The sequence below is a fragment of the Gadus chalcogrammus genome, chromosome 10 (assembly GCF_026213295.1).
Source record: "Gadus chalcogrammus isolate NIFS_2021 chromosome 10, NIFS_Gcha_1.0, whole genome shotgun sequence".
In the NCBI taxonomy this organism is placed as follows: domain Eukaryota; kingdom Metazoa; phylum Chordata; class Actinopteri; order Gadiformes; family Gadidae; genus Gadus; species Gadus chalcogrammus.
The window spans coordinates 1992132-2009994 of record NC_079421.1 but is presented as its reverse complement, the minus strand read 5'-3'; positions in this window follow the sequence as shown (position 1 = coordinate 2009994).

Here is a 17863-nt window from a genome sequence, read left to right as displayed (position 1 = left end):
AAACAAAGAATCTGTCCTTCTGCATAAGACCTGTGTCGTTTTCTAATTTTTTGATTTATCCATTGAGATGATCAATTGAGACATTTATTTTAATTGCACATCGTGTTTCCTAGGTGACTGCGTATCAAGTGTAATCAACACGGATGAGATGATATGATGCAGGGGAGAGAGTCTGCTCTCTCCTAAGCGTTGATGACTTTGCAGAGCTGGCTGTAGCGCATCGCTGTGTAATTAAATGATATAGGCTAAGCAATCGACGAGCGCAGCCTACATTAGATGTGGTGCTTAATGTGACGAGACAAATCTGAGCAGCTTATTGATTAGCCACTTAATGTCCCCGGCGCTGCCTCAACCCCTCGCCGCCATTTCGTTCCTCAGTCATTAAAGGTGCCTGGAGGAATCTGTTGTGTCTGCGAGATGCGATGTATACAGAAAATTAATGAAAGAAATAAGATGATTATAGAAATGTATTCATTGTATACACGCTCCCTGTTTGTTAGTCTTAAGCCTACATCGCCTGCGTCAAAACAGCCGGCCCTATTATTTTCTATGTACAACCCCCAACCTGGGGGTGGCTAGGCACACGCCAGTACTGGTCGCCACGCCGCCCCTGCAGTAGCCGCAAAGGTGACTAGTTTGCCTGCTTGGGTCTTCCTGTTGACGCTGTGGCGCCAGTATGTTTTAGCCCCTAGGAATGAGCTTTTCTTGTGGCTACACACTGTACATTGTCGTTTTTGGTTTGAATACCGAAAGGTTCTTGCATATCTAAACCCTCCCCTCACCTACCCTTATACAAGCTGTGTCACAGACATTTTGGAGCCTCCAAAAGCCCAAGGAGACCCAGAGCTTGGACTGCAGGGGATCCAGGATATGGATGGTCAGTGAGACCATGGATAGGTGGCTGAAGAAGATATTGATTGCCACTTCCATCCAGGAAAGTCAATAGCACAGGCTCCTTGGCCCAGCATTAACAATGCCAGGCAACACAGATCAATAAGGGCAGGGGTGGATAGGGATGGGTTTCTTTAAGGTGACACAAGGGGGTTATAGGGAACAAGGTGAGGTAAGGTGAGGTGCAGTAAACTCCTCCCAAAGTCCCCTGATGAGAATCACCACGGAAACCAACCCGACTTTATTGATATGGCAATTAAACACCTCATAGCTTCATTAGGTACTTTTGAAAGCAGAGGCGTTGCTGTGTTTGAAGGTCCATGTTAATCTCTATCAAGCAAGGGCGTAACTTTGGTTTGAGAAGTGGGGGGGACATTTCCTGCATTTCTACATACATTTAGGGACTACGGTAACCAATAAAAACCTGGGAAATAATTAAGTTGGACATCATGCTAAATTCTGCCCGAATAAATATGCATAATCAAAATGAATCAAACTTTTAATATAAAGTACATTTCTTTATTCATTCATCGTATGGACAGAGGTCAGTGAACAGAAGCTACTGATGCAATAATTTAACAACTCAAAACACCACATCAAAGTGTTTGCGTCCCAGATTGATTGACATGATCAAACAGCCGGCCCCGCCCTCTGATGAAACCCCTTACTGCTGTCTCCGCACACAGCTATTTGATAAATGCCAGATTATAAAACACATATTTCCAAAAAAATAAAAAATCGAGTCTGACTTTCAATAACAATGCGGGACAACGTCTCAATTTGCAGGACGTGTAAAAAGTAATTGAAATGCGTGACTGTCCCACACAAAGCGGGACATCTGGTCACCCTATGAAAGCAGAGTCGAGTTATCCTATTGAGCCCGTGGTGTGTGAGTCCGTTACAGTAAACCAGCTGCGAGAGAGACTCTGCTTTTCACACATTGTTGACAGATTCTTGCTGCAGTTTAAGGTTGACTCGTTTTCAACTTACATAGGTTAATAGAAAAATCATGCTGTTTTACAACCACTAATCAACCAACTCACATGTCCTTTCTTTCTTTTCATCCCCTCTCCAAAGAAATACATTAAATTGAACTGGCGTTTCAGTTTTATGAAAAACCCTGCGAAGCCTCTTCATTCAGTGAAGTGCGCACGTGTGGTGGAACACGTAGGCAGGCTGTCTGTGGCAATTTTTTATCTTTTTATTTTTCATATATATTAAGGCCCTACAATCAGCAGCTCAATTCACATTCTTAGCCAGAATCTGACGGCTGGCCAAACAGTAAATAAGCATGATTTCTGCAGTTAAAAAGTGGGGGGGACACAAACAGGATTTTGAAAAGAGGAGGGGACATGTCCCCCCCTTCCCCAGTGTAAATCACGCCCATGCTATCAAGGACCTAGGGGCTGCAGAGTTGGAACATTACGTAATGCATTACGGTTGTCACGAAGCACTACCGCCCGGCAGCCGGCAGCAGGAAGCGCCCGGTTCAGTCTACTTCAGATTGATGTGAAAGTAGAAGAACCAGAGACGTCGCAGAACCCGACAAAGTCGTTTGTGATTCATAATATCTTCTGGAGGCGCACACAGCTTTTGGCCGTGATAATGTTTATTATATGATATAGATATCTATGTATTATATGATATTATTTAGATATAGAGCTCCAGGACTGTAACGCAAGTGTGGTACACTTCCTTGTTATTTGGATAACCGTGTTATGCGCCATAGCTTTTGGTGTTATGGCGCATAACACGTCAGACTCTCGTCTCTGGTATTTCTACAACGAGACTCGTATTGGGGGTTATCTCAGCCAAGGTGGAGAATGAATTAGAGGTGAAAGGAACTTTGGCTTCGACTTCCTCAAGAACATGAACCATGACATGGAGGAGAAAGGGATTGTTGGCTGCGAATGTCTCCCGCTTGAGACTCGCTTCCCGCTGCCGAGGGACCACCGCCTCGGCGCTGCAGGAGGCGGAGGTGCCTAAGCGCTGCCCGCCAACAATCCCTTTCTCCTCCATGTCGCAGTTCAGTCTACTTCAGATTGATGTGGACGTGGAAGAACCAGGAACGTCGGAGAACCCTAAGCGGTCGATTCATAATATCGGCTCACACAGCTTTTGGGCGTGATAATGTATATTATATGATATAGATATCTATGTATAATATGATATTATTTAGATTTTTTTATTATTTAGAGCTCCAGGACTCCCGTGTGTTCTAGAATATTTACAGAACACGGCTAAAGGTGTGTGCCTCGCCATTGCGATACATCCACTGTGAACAGAGCGCATGGTACTGCTCAGGGCCACACCCCCACCCTCCTCCTTGACCCGCCTCGCTCCTCCTCATTTGCATTATAGCTACAGACACCCAAACAGCGCATTTGGGGGAAGCTCAATGTGCGACTGGCTCGGAGTGGCTTGAACTCTGCACCACGGCTGAATTTCGGGAACGTCTTTGAATACTGTGTTAGTGGCCCACTAATACCTATATTAAAGCATCCATAAAATAGCATGTCATGGAACCTTTACATTTTTTTCCGGTTCTGAACCCTGCCTGTTTGTGACAATGTATTTTTTGGATTATCTGCCTGTACCTGTTTGCCTGCCAGCCTGTCTACGAACCCTGCCTGTACCTGGACTGAATCAATTAATTTCAACCACTCAAAGTTATTCTGATCTGCACTTGATTCCCGTTCTGAGTCGTGACAGATTATCATTTAGGGGGACACTCAATGACATGCAGAATCGTCATCAACACACCCACTCAGGTTGTGTGAAAAATATACTTTTTACTCCTCATTCACATATTCGGTAATTTACATTTCCTGCAGAGAAAATATTACATCAGGGGTAGTATTATTCAGGAGATTTGTGTCACAGTATGTTATTCACTCATACAGCCCATCAGGATAATAGCAGGAGAATATCAGGACTTACATGTGTGTCTGAAAGCAGCTGATGTGAGAGCATTTGATTACATTTCATGGTCAATTTATGGGTTACAGGGGTAATTGTGCAATGGAAAGTGTAGTATACAATGCATGCATATTAAGTATTCAATAGCTTTTACTGTTATTCAGGGCTCAAAGTGCATTGACATTTAAAAAATGCATGGCAACTACTATTGGTTAGTTGAAAATAATAATAACAGCTGAAAATTGTTTTCATGTACAGAAGCACCTTAGTGAAATCAACTAAGTGAAAAGACTCATTCCATTTAATTTACTTCCCCTTCCATTTTTATTCTTTGAACGCAATGATGTGTTGAATCTGCCTGTCCTAAACATAGCTTTGCCACCTGCCACTTGACCACGCCCACCTCACCTGTTGGGGGAGGGGTGGAGCCTATAAATTGTTTGTGCACACTTTAGCTCTTGCTTAGCACTCGCCACCAGCACGGTCATGTATCCTGTGTGCGCCTTCAATTAACGTAAGTTGATCTATTTATTTGATTGCATTTGGTTTATGACCATATTCCTTTGTTGGTTTGGTTCATGACCATATTCTTTTGCTGGTTTGGTTCATGACCAGATTCCTTTGCTCGCTAGACATCTGCCATGTGCCTTTGTTCATTTGTTTAATTTATGTGTTTTATCATTGTCTAATTCTATTGTTATCTTTTTGGTATCTCCTTTATGCAACACACATTGATGAGTGAGATTGATGCAAGACAAAGCATCAAGTAAACGAAAATAAATAAGAAATGAACCAAATTGTGCTACATCAAACCCTCCCTCCTCCCTGCACTTATTCATCACCCCTACCACTGTCTTCTGACCGAGACACTGCCTTCTCGCCAAACCTCACTCCACCCGAATCATAATTTTCACTATTTACATCAACCTACCTACAGTTCCTACACTAAGTGTATCAGCTAAGGCAGCAACCTACCTAACTTTAGTGAAATGAAGCATGGGCTTCTGTGCGGGGGGAGAGAGGGAGAAGGGAGGGGGCTGTGAGGGCAAGATTGCGTATTGTACATTGGCTACCTGATGTGAGAGTTTAAGAACTTTTATGCGTTTATTTTCACCAGAAGAATATGTCATGGAGATTAAAAATCACTTCAAATGACCTGGCCGCAGCACTCCAAACAATTAATTTCGTTCGAATGTTCGTCCAATCCACTCCAATAGTGACATAATTCACCATGCTGGGTTATTGACATGTTTTCTGTGTTATAGGGACGCTGTCTCTTTAAGAGTGTGCAAGTTGTTTGTTGATATGCCGGTCGGTGTGATGTTTGAAAAAAAAAAAAAATGAAGGGAGAAATGGTTCTTTCACCTCTTTTATTGTAATTTCTACAGTCTATAGACAGAAGCTTTTACCTGGGAGAGTTTGTTGACGGCGGGGCCATTAAAAACCGTCGGAAGGGGGGTGGGGGAGACATCAATGTCGCAAGACATGCGGGAAGCTGAAGAGATGGGGAATAATATTTAAAAAAATGAATAAAGGTTTGGCAAAAAAGTGTAGTGTATAGACATAAATTCTCTGCGGAATGGATTGAAGGTAGTTGCTGACACATTGAATACATAGACTATAGGCTATAGCGCATGAGAAGCTCTAATATGAGTGTAAATCCAACGTAACTGTACAGTCAAATGTGAAAAGATAAACACCTAAATCAGCCAAACTGTAAAGATGCCAGTCTAAATCAGATATGCGATCGCCGTCACAATGCTTCATCGGAAATCCCTGATGTGTAGAACAAACTAAATTCATGCGCATGGATAGGGAATCAAGGTATATTGGATTACCAATCTGTTCGTACAGATTTACACATAAAGGTATTTTTCTACCATGTCATCACCAGTGGTAAAGTGGAAGCAGGGCATTGGCCCAATCCCGATGTGATGTGGAGTGCTTGATGTGTGACGGATTGCTCGAGCTGCTGCCATCTGACTCGGCAGAGATATGGCTCAGGTAAATGCTCGGAGACCGAGCAGGGAATGGATTGCTACTTGCACAGCCTGGTTATACTATTGTTTTGGACTTATCCATCAGACGCAAGTATAAAATGAATGCACCTGACAAATTAAAAACACTGCTGGTTCTGTTGGTTATAGTAAACAGATTTTTGCAACAATTCTGCTGACAAATGTTTTCAATGGAGTTATTGCAGTTCCAGGTTTGTTATCAAATGTATTGTTTCTCGATTCTTTTACATTTCCGGTTATAAGCCCTAAACTGCACCCCCTATTTACATGATAACCTCCACCGGTGTCCTAACGGGCGATACCAACCTTAAGGGAGGTGGCGACAGGAAAGTATAAACCAGGCTAAACAACAGAGCAACACAAATACAGTGAAAACTGGTTATGATTCACAATTTTCACAAATCGTATACAAAATAAAGTGGTGTAGATGGTTGAATGGGAATTGAGAAAAAAGAAGAGGGGAAATGATCAATTGTAGTATGAAATATATTGAGTCGGAAATATAGAAAGCAAGGATACGTTGAAAGGTAGATACAGCGACCAACGATGAAGTAACAATGGGAACAATGAGAGACATCACAGAACTGGATTGAAAGGGAACTGGTGGTAGGCAGAAGATAATATGTACACATTTTTATAATGCAAGCTCCATCAAGGTCATTCAATTCATTATTGTTCAACACAAATACCATAAATGTTCTTTTGTGTGTATTGCTCTCATACATTTAGTCTATCGTCATGAAATTGTATACATATGTTGAAGGTCACAATGCACCTAAAGTTCAAAGAGATCTTTAGACTGGTATTTCTTTCTGTTTTCATACCTGAAGGTCTGAAAGTATCAGTTGAAATGTAGCTTGGATGTTGTTTCCTACATGTTCAGAAGTGGCCCTACTCCTAGATTAACTGTCCACAAATGAAAAAGGGTTGAACTATGTGTATTGAGAAAGGTCCTTTTATGTGGACGCATGTAATTTGTCACAGAAATCTCACTTCATGCTAGATTAATTTCCACTGAGAAGTCCGGATCTATGAAAGGTTACGTCGGTATGCTATTAACTAGCTTTGCCTTGGGGTTACCCAGGACATTGTAGCTGATGCTCTTTCCATTTGTATCCTGTTCATTCCTTCCCCACCATGTTGTTCAACCATTAATACCTCAAAACACAGAGGATGAAAATAGATGAAAACATGTACCTCTTTTTACAGCCCCTTTTTTTTTCACAGCATAACAACTTGAAAACATATTTCTCTGATTTGTCTGTTTTCATACAGTAGGGTGCAACAGCCTTTCGCTTCCCCCTCTGAAAGGTTCTAAATGACTGCGGCACGGGAAAACATTCTCTCTCTCTCTCTCTCTCTCTCACCCCCCCCCCCCCCCCCCCTCTCTCTCCCATTCCCACTTGTGACAACCTCTGAAGATGGATGGTTTCATGATTGGCTGTATCTCCCCAAAAAATGTATATAATATAGAGGTAGTGTTTAAGAGAGTGTGCGAAAGTCAGGGTCTAGGTAGGCCCTTGCTTTTCACAAAATCCAATTTAGAAATTGATTAGATCAATTCCACCTTCACAACTGTTACTAGAAATGACTTGTAATCAGAGTGACTGATGTAGTCCACATTTCGAATTCTGTAGCCTAATGTCCAGCTATTGTATAATAATTTCATCTAACAAAATGCTACCCAGCTCATTGTAGAACGAAGACACGACTATTTTACAATTCATCATTGCGTTAAATGGGTAGCACTGTTCAACGTATCTGGGCTCCATCAGTCCTCCTGTGTAGTAGCAGCGCACCTGGGGGGACAATGGGCCAGGGACCGGCGGCAGGAACTAGAAACGGCAAAGGGGGCGGAGTCACGCCTTGTTTCCTGTTTCCTGTTCCAATGAAGAAAACCGATGTGTGAGAGTCGATGAAACTTTCGTTAGTGGACTTTATTAACCGCATTCCTACAGTGGCCAGCCTACAAGGTGTTGATTTAAAACCTTTACAGACACTTTTTTACACTTTTCTACTGCTTTCCGAGTTTGTGTTCAATTATGTGCTTACAGATCCCAAGCTCCATGAACCTGATTGGTCTATGCAAATTTGAAGCAAAAAAGGAAGACGACCATGCACTCAACCGGATTTGAGCTTTACCGTCAGACTGTAGACATTAATCGAAATCTCTGATTTGTGAGACGACAAAAACATCAACACATCTTTATAGAAAACAATAATAAACCAATGAGCCAAAAGAGCCTGCTTTTATTGGTGAGCTGTGCAAAATGATCTGACTCATTGATAAAAGGCAGACTGCCCATCACTTGTTTGAGAATGGCCATACTGCCCATCACTAGTTTCAGATGGGCCTGTATCATCCACCCCTTTCGCCCTAACGGATCCCTGGACCAATGGAGTCAGAGCTGCACCTTGAATGATGCCAGTCTGAACCACAATCAACTTCTCTGCTGATGACGTTTATTTTCACCTCCTCGTCAACATCCTGAAATAATAAAGTAATAGATCCATTACTGCATTTTATTGCAATTCCTTGCTTTTCCATTCTATTTCAGGCTTTTTAATACAGTTGGGAGATAAAGGGATAACAGCACAGCATGGTGTTTGGTTTGCTTTTGGAGGAGGATTTGCTAAGTCTAGGTGGGAGCTATCTCTCTGATTTGAAAGAGAGAATGGTGCAGTTCAATTAAAGGATATTGATGCCAACATCCCCAATTAAATAACCCACAAGCAACCAAAGATTTTTTGTTTTTCGTCTACAGAACCATTGACGACTAATTAAGTTGTCGTATTGTTTTTGTACCTACCAAGAGAACGACCAAGGAATTACAAATTGATTTAAATTGCTTAGTTTTTCGAGATGCATGGTATCTCAAGAGTTCTTTTCAGGGGTCTCGGCTGCTATCAAATCGACTATAGTTTTAGAGCACCGGTACCATGTATGTTTCAAATCCAAACAAACAAAAGCATACCGCCCTATGTACTGCCATACAACAAAATAAGCAATACAAACAGCGGAATGTCCCCATTACAACAAGAGCACTCGGTGAAATGCAGGCTGGTTTCTGTAGTTGTATCACCACATCAACAGACCGCCAGCGGAGAGACGGTAGTGCCTTTCTGTACCTTACAACCTGGCCCGTAGGGACTCAGAGTGGGGGTCCGAGGGGCCCATTAGTGACAGTACGGCAGTCAGGGTGGGATGGAGACGGGCTGGGGGGGCTGCGCTCAGCTGATCGGTGCAATGGGGTTGCCCCAGGGTCACCCCCCCCCTTCGATCCGTCTATTAACCCCTTCCCTGAGTGATGTGGCGAATGTAAACCCCTTCACCTTTATGCGCCGTAGCTCTTTTTAAATAAGGATCGGCCACTAGGGAGCCCAGCCAACCTTGTCATGACCCCGCTCACCTTTTTATTCCACCATCACTCAGGGCCAATGAGGCAGAAGAGGGGAGGACAGGGAATTCCATAAGGTAAGAAGAATGGCTCTGGTTGAGCAGAAGATGAGTACGTACCATTAGAAAGAATGTCTTGGATATCGCCTTCAGCTCCTCTCGTCGTCCCTTTTACAAGCTCTCTGATCTGCCCTGACACGCTACTTATGAGGCGTAACAGACGCAGGCCCCTTGACCCTTGACCCTTCACCACGGCCCACTGTCCTGTCCCAATACAAACCGCTTGTGTGAGCTGATTCATAACTGCTGTCACCGGCCTCGTGTCTTTGTTGCCGCGGCCCCTACGATGGTTGATACGTACAAAAGCATCAGAATTTAAATATTTAGGAACTTTGTGTTCCAGTGTGTTTATGCGTGTGTGTCTCTGTGTGCACATGCATGTGTGCGTGTGTACGAGCAGAAGCATGTGTGCGTGCGTGTGTGTGTGTGCGTGTGTGTGTGCGTGTGTGTGTGTGTCTTTGGGCTGAGATCATGAGCGTGGATTAATCTAACTTTGCACTCGCAATTAGCCCAGTGTTTCAAATGGTTTCAGCCTTGGTGTCTTCATTTCAACCAGAGTTTGGCATCTGCTTTCCTCCCATAATCACTGATCTGAAGCAAAGGAGACAAATGTCTTATTGCCTATTGGCCTATGAATAGTGTGTTTTACTGCACCGTCTGAATATGTGATGAAGAATAGTTTGAGAGAGAGAGGGGGAGAGGAAGAGAGAGAGAGAGAGGGAGAGTATAAACGCCATGCCTTTATAACACTGTCAGAGACACTTGAGGGTTTGTGGAGCACAGGTCTTCCTCTCATCTGAACCATTCAGCCAGACGACTCCCGTGAGGTATAAAGGTCATTTGTTCCATGGAGAGAGTCAGAGCGAAGTCTAGGTGAGTGGTCATGAACAATGTTACACAAAACGTGTGCGGGACCGTCCATGCCTATTGATTATGCATTTAACATGGATGTCTCATGTTTTGGATGATAAAGATGGCTACTAAGAAAAAATTGATTTGCCCAGAAATGTCCACATTAGGTTGGTTTGTAATGGACGTTTGTATGATAATCCCAATAGAGAAATGTGCCACGTCCATGACATTCTCAACTGTAATTGTTGTGTGTGTGTGTGTGTGTGTGTGTGTGTGTGTGTGTGTGTGTGTGTGTGTGTGTGTGTGTGTGTGTGTGTGTGTGTGTGTGTGTGTGTGTGTGTGTGTGTGTGTGTGTGTGTGTGTGAGAGAGACGGTTTAGGGGATGGATATGCCGGCAGTGCAAAAAGAGATTGAGGGATGAGATGACATTTATCAAATATTTGCAGAGCCTCAATGGGTGAAGCCAATGGTTCATTTTTTTAATTGATTCTGCTGTCTGGTTCTTTGCACCACGGATCGGGTAATCCCATATCCATGCTGCAGAATAAGTGTATGAATGTGTGTCCATTTGTCTGTGTCTAGGTGCGTGGGTGTGCGTGCAAGTGTGGGCGTGCGTGTGTGTGCATGTGAGAGCTTATCAAAGTAATGTCGGATCAACTCGCATGCATTTTCGTCCAACCGTTTTTATCCAATGAAAGGATATTATTAATCTATAGCATTTTACTCGGTGGGAAATAGAAACAGCTCCATCTAGTGGCTGTCTTGACATTACAACGTTTTGCACATCCTGTACATATATGAAGCATGGTTAAACACGAGATAAGAAATCCAAGGTTCTACTTCCTTATAAGGTTCCCCTGTCCTGGATGATGGAAACAATGTGTAAAGAAAACACAGTGCATGGGAGAACGTTCATATAGATTTAGAGATACACACACAGACACACACACACACACACACACACACACACACACACACACACACACACAGCAACATTGTACCTACCTTTTCAGACACAGAAGTCTCCTTCAATGGCTTTTCCTCAATGGGCTTCTCTCTTGCAGCCTCTTGACCTGTACGTTAGGCAGGATGTCAGCCAGTGTGTGACGGAGCTTGGAGGAATGTGTGCTGGAGTGGCAGCTCCCATCTGTACAGACAGCGAGGCGATGCAGGTGCTGCTCGTCCTGCTCTGGGCCAGCAGGGGGGGCGTGGCCCAGATGAACCGTCTAGGGGGAGAGGGGCGTGGCCTCTGCTTTCCTCCCATAATCACTGATCTGAAGCAAAGGAGACAAATGTCTTATTGCCTATTGGCCTATGAATAGTGTGTTTTACTGCACCGTCTGAATATGTGATGAAGAATAGTTTGAGAGAGAGAGGGGGAGAGGAAGAGAGAGAGAGAGAGGGAGAGTATAAACGCCATGCCTTTATAACACTGTCAGAGACACTTGAGGGTTTGTGGAGCACAGGTCTTCCTCTCATCTGAACCATTCAGCCAGACGACTCCCGTGAGGTATAAAGGTCATTTGTTCCATGGAGAGAGTCAGAGCGAAGTCTAGGTGAGTGGTCATGAACAATGTTACACAAAACGTGTGCGGGACCGTCCATGCCTATTGATTATGCATTTAACATGGATGTCTCATGTTTTGGATGATAAAGATGGCTACTAAGAAAAAATTGATTTGCCCAGAAATGTCCACATTAGGTTGGTTTGTAATGGACGTTTGTATGATAATCCCAATAGAGAAATGTGCCACGTCCATGACATTCTCAACTGTAATTGTTGTGTGTGTGTGTGTGTGTGTGTGTGTGTGTGTGTGTGTGTGTGTGTGTGTGTGTGTGTGTGTGTGTGTGTGTGTGTGTGTGTGTGTGTGTGTGTGTGTGTGTGTGTGTGTGTGTGTGTGTGTGTGAGAGACGGTTTAGGGGATGGATATGCCGGCAGTGCAAAAAGAGATTGAGGGATGAGATGACATTTATCAAATATTTGCAGAGCCTCAATGGGTGAAGCCAATGGTTCATTTTTTTAATTGATTCTGCTGTCTGGTTCTTTGCACCACGGATCGGGTAATCCCATATCCATGCTGCAGAATAAGTGTATGAATGTGTGTCCATTTGTCTGTGTCTAGGTGCGTGGGTGTGCGTGCAAGTGTGGGCGTGCGTGTGTGTGCATGTGAGAGCTTATCAAAGTAATGTCGGATCAACTCGCATGCATTTTCGTCCAACCGTTTTTATCCAATGAAAGGATATTATTAATCTATAGCATTTTACTCGGTGGGAAATAGAAACAGCTCCATCTAGTGGCTGTCTTGACATTACAACGTTTTGCACATCCTGTACATATATGAAGCATGGTTAAACACGAGATAAGAAATCCAAGGTTCTACTTCCTTATAAGGTTCCCCTGTCCTGGATGATGGAAACAATGTGTAAAGAAAACACAGTGCATGGGAGAACGTTCATATAGATTTAGAGATACACACACAGACACACACACACACACACACACACACACACACACACACACACACAGCAACATTGTACCTACCTTTTCAGACACAGAAGTCTCCTTCAATGGCTTTTCCTCAATGGGCTTCTCTCTTGCAGCCTCTTGACCTGTACGTTAGGCAGGATGTCAGCCAGTGTGTGACGGAGCTTGGAGGAATGTGTGCTGGAGTGGCAGCTCCCATCTGTACAGACAGCGAGGCGATGCAGGTGCTGCTCGTCCTGCTCTGGGCCAGCAGGGGGGGCGTGGCCCAGATGAACCGTCTAGGGGGAGAGGGGCGTGGCCCAGGTGAACCGTCCAGGGGGAGAGGGGCGTGGCCCAGGTGAACCGTCCAGGGGGGGAGGGGCGTGGCCCAGGTGAACTGTCCAGGGAGGGGGCGTGGCCCAGGTGAACCGTCTGGGGGGGGGGGGGGGGGGGGGGGGGCAGGGCGTGGCCCAGGTGAAACCGTCTGGGGGGGAGGGGCGTTTCCCAGGTGAACCGTCCAGGGAGGGAGGGGCGTGGCCCAGGTGAACCGTCCAGGGAGGGAGGGGCGTGGCCCAGGTGAAACGTCCTGGAACCTGTTGCTGGTTTGCTCATAAGAAGAGGAAGATGACAACATGCCCTTAAAGTGAAAGGGAGAACAGAGGCAGGGAGCAGCTGAGGGCATGGGGAAATAATGAAAAAGAAAGCACACATTTTCTGAGACGCCATCAACAGATGCATTATTCATTGCATGCCCACATTACAATGTCTGGCTACCTCTCTCTCTCTCTCCGCCCTCTCCGCCATATCAGCCTCATCCGCTGTGGGCAGGCCCTGATAACATAGGTGTGTACACAGATGCCTGCCTGTGCCCAGCAAGGTGTTTAGAGCTTAATGTGGGGATTTACAATGCTTTATTGAAAGCTCCCACGTGCACACATCCACACACACATGGACGATATTATGTTTTGCATGTAAGGTGTAGATATGCTAGTTCTATACAGAATCTATGTATTTATTATAGCTGGGGTTTTTTAATGGGTTTGCAGTCAATATTATATGGGAGGCCTTTTTTGCATGCAGCATGCTTATCCTGCACACACCTGTTTCCCAGGGTTATCCTGTTGGACCTCTGCGTCATCTACACCCAGACATGCTGCCTGCATCACCTGGGTTGCAGCACTGTGAATACTGATAAACACCATGCATTGCAAACCCCTTCTGTCAGTAGGTCAGCACACAACAACACACACTAACGTGGAGACACTGATATGTGCACACTAACAGTCACACTAACGTGTGCACACGCAGCAATTTCTAAAAACACAAACACACAGACACATACACACAACTGCACACTCGCATGCCACTATAAGACGGTGCCCCATTCGTGTCTTCACTAGGGGAGACAACTGCACACTCGCATGCTTAAGCACACACACACAAACCAAACACACATGCACCCTCGACGCGCACACACCGGGAGGGCTGGCGGGGGGAGATAATGGTGTGTGGGCCTACAACAATAAGCAGACCCTGCTGGTGTGTGGACACTGAGGTTCCCTGTGCAGCCGTCAGCCTGCTCTCCAGAACCAGGACCCCTCACACACCGGGCTGCTGCAGGCACACAAAGACAGAGGACACACACAAGCACACAGCTGCATACGTGGGAACACACAAACATCTACATGTGTACCTGTGAGTGAGTGTGTGTGTCTCAGTGTGTTTGCGTTCATGTGTGTTTTGCACATGAGTGTGTGTGCATGAGTTTGTGCATGCATATGTGCGTGTGCGTGTGCAAGCCTGTGTGTTTCTGTCTCTGTGTGTGTCAGTGCGATATGCAAAGCAGCGTTGTGAAGAAATGGGGGCTGAGTGCCTACCCAGACACCCAGTTTTCACACAATGGGGAATCAACAGCAAGAACTGTTCTGCCAACAATGGTCTGTCTCACTTGCCTCCCTCTCTCGCTCTCTATCTCTCGCTTTCGCTCGCTCCCACCAAGCCTTCGTCTAGCAGCACGTGCTCACATGTGCTAGCACTCTTGGAAAAGCTGTCTCAATCAATAACTCCCACCACTCAATACGGCTCACAATTCAGCTTCAATAGAACTCATTAAACTTGACTGGCATGTCTGCACAATATGCCCGCACTGGTTCAGATACAATCACAGCATTAAATGATAACAATGGAGGAATGCCAATAACGAGTGAGAAACAACCTGAACAATATCTACTCCTCATTGACATGTCGCGCTTTCTTTATCAGTCTCACTAAAACACTCACACACACACACGCACAAACACATTCTCACACGCACACACATACACACAAAATATCTTTGTTTAACATTCACACATTCCCACTCTCTCTCCAAGTTCTGCTTTCTCCTTCTGTTTGAGTCAAACTAAACCAAAAAGCGGAGAAAATTACTTTTTACGTACTCCGCAAATCAGCAATAATCCTTTTAGTCCAGGTCATTTATCTACTGTTGAATGTACTCATTCTAAAGAAAATGCCAGTTCCATACATATTTTGTGTGCAATGGTAAACATAAATTAAATCACATACCCAAGTAGGTACTTGTTTGACTGTTATTGCATTATTGCATATTTGTAAATGTCAGTATTACATTTTGAGTGGTAGGGTGACAACTGAAAGCTATGTATAAATATTACTTAGATATGTTTTTAAGTTTTAGAGGGAAAGATTTACGTTCGTGTTAGCATGAGTAGCACGAGGCAACTGGCTTTAGTAGCTAACCTTAGCTTTTACCTTACTACATCTGTTTTGAAATCAAAGACGACTCAAGATGTTATTTTTTGCGCAACTGGACTATTGGATTTCCTTGATTTTTGTTCCAATTCTGCTAAGAAAGCAGAGTAGCAACAGTTCATTTAGCATATAGTGTCCAGCCCACTTCTTCTGATGAGGTAGGAGTTGACAGCACAACCATGATCATTTTAAGACTAAGCCATACACAAAGTATCAAATATATTAAAGAATAACAACTCATTATGCTTGGATGAATGAAATAGTATTTTTTTTTGTGTAAGAATGTGAAGAAAAAAAGTGAAGGAACAAGGATGAATATTGTGTAAGTGTTAAGAAAATAGGAATACGGTGGGGAAAGGAGAGAAAAAATATTTCATTTGGCACTAAGAAAGAGGAACAATTTAGTTAACCAGAAGTTCAAACATCTGAGAACAAATTATAGCCCATGGTTGCCGTGGATGTATTTGGCATCTCCATCCCCGGCACACCGGCCGCAACCTCTTATATCACCAGTCGCAACCACCTCCACCACCAACTCCACCTCCACCAGCCACCACCACCACCACCACCAACCCCACCACCACCAACCCCACCACCTCCACCACCAGCCCCACCACCACCTCCACCACCACCACCACCAGCCACCACCACCACCACCACCTCCACCTCCACCACCAGCCACCACCACCACCACCACCAACCCCACCACCACCAACCCCACCACCACCACCACCAGCCACCACCACCACCACCACCTCCACCTCCACCACCAGCCACCACCACCACCACCACCACCAACCCCACCACCACCAACCCCACCACCTCCACCACCAACCCCACCACCACCAACCCCACCACCTCCACCACCAGCCCCACCACCACCACCAACCCCACCACCAACCCCACCACCACCACCACCACCTCCACCACCACCACCACCACCACCACCACCACCACCACCACCAACCCCACCACCACCAACCCCACCACCTCCACCACCAGCCCCACCACCACCACCACCACCAGCCGCCACCACCACCAGCCACCACCACCACCTCCACCACCACCACCTCCACCAGCCCCACCACCACCACCAACCCCACCACCACCACCACCTCCACCAGCCACCACCACCACCACCACCACCACCTCCACCACCACCACCTCCACCAGCCCCACCACCACCACCAACCCCACCACCACCACCACCACCTCCACCAGCCACCACCACCACCACCAGCCACCACCCCCACCACCATCACCACCACCAGCCAACTCAAGCAGCCACCACCACAACCACCACCAAGACCTCCAGCTCCACAATCACCTCCACCAGCCGCCAGCCGCCACCACCTCCACCACCACCACCACCTCCACCTACACCACCACCACCACCTCCACCAACGCCACCACCACCACCACCCAGTACCACCCAGTACCACCACCACCACCACCCAGTACCACCACCACCCAGTACCACCACCCACCACCCACCTCCACCACCATCAGTCACCTCTACCACCACCACCACCACCCACTACCACCACCTCCACTACCTCCACCACCACCTCCACCACCAGCCACCTCCACCACCACCTCCACCACCACCACCTCCACCACCACCTCCACCACCACCACCACCTCCACCACCCACTACCACCTCCACCACCACCTCCACCACCACCACCTCCACCACCCACTACCACCACCACCTCCACCACCACCACCAGCCACCACCACCAACATCGCCTCCACCCTCAGCCACCTGCAGCTGGTCTTTATTTGTATGTTGTGTTGTCTTAAACGCATTGACAACCTTGTAGTTGCTATTTGGTCTATGAACGATGATCAGAAGAGGAAGCCCGGACAACCAATACCTTTACCGGGCGACCCTGGCAGCCCAGACATGGCGCCCGTTGTCCCCTTGGTAGGCCCCGCTGGAATAAAGAGCTAAGAATAAAGCGTCTGCATTCCATCGCCGGCGAGGGAAAGGAGAAACAAAAACGCCCCGTGAGCTTCGTCCACTCCAGCGTCATGGAATACAACGCTTCCAGCTGCTATCCGGGCCTCCTCAACATGGTATAGCTCTACATTTAGACTTCTGCTCGTCTACATGTTATAGCTCTACATTCAGACTGCAGATCCTCTACATGTAACAGCTCTACATTTAGACTTCTGCTCGTCTACATGTTACAGCTCTACATTTAGACTTCTGCTCGTCTACATGTTATAGCTCTACATTCAGACTGCAGATCCTCTACATGTTATAGCTCTACATTTGGACTGTGGTTCCCCTGTTCTGCATTCAGGACTGCATCTCTGAATTTGAGAATGAAATGAAAATCCTCTGAGACCTCCCGTCGGTTTGGAAGCAGCTGTGTCTGGGTTGATGCTACAAGACCACAGAAATCCACCTGAAAAGCGAACCACAGCCATTAGTGATAAGGTTAGGGTTAAGGTAAGGGTTAAGGTTAGGACCACCGGAGGAGGGAA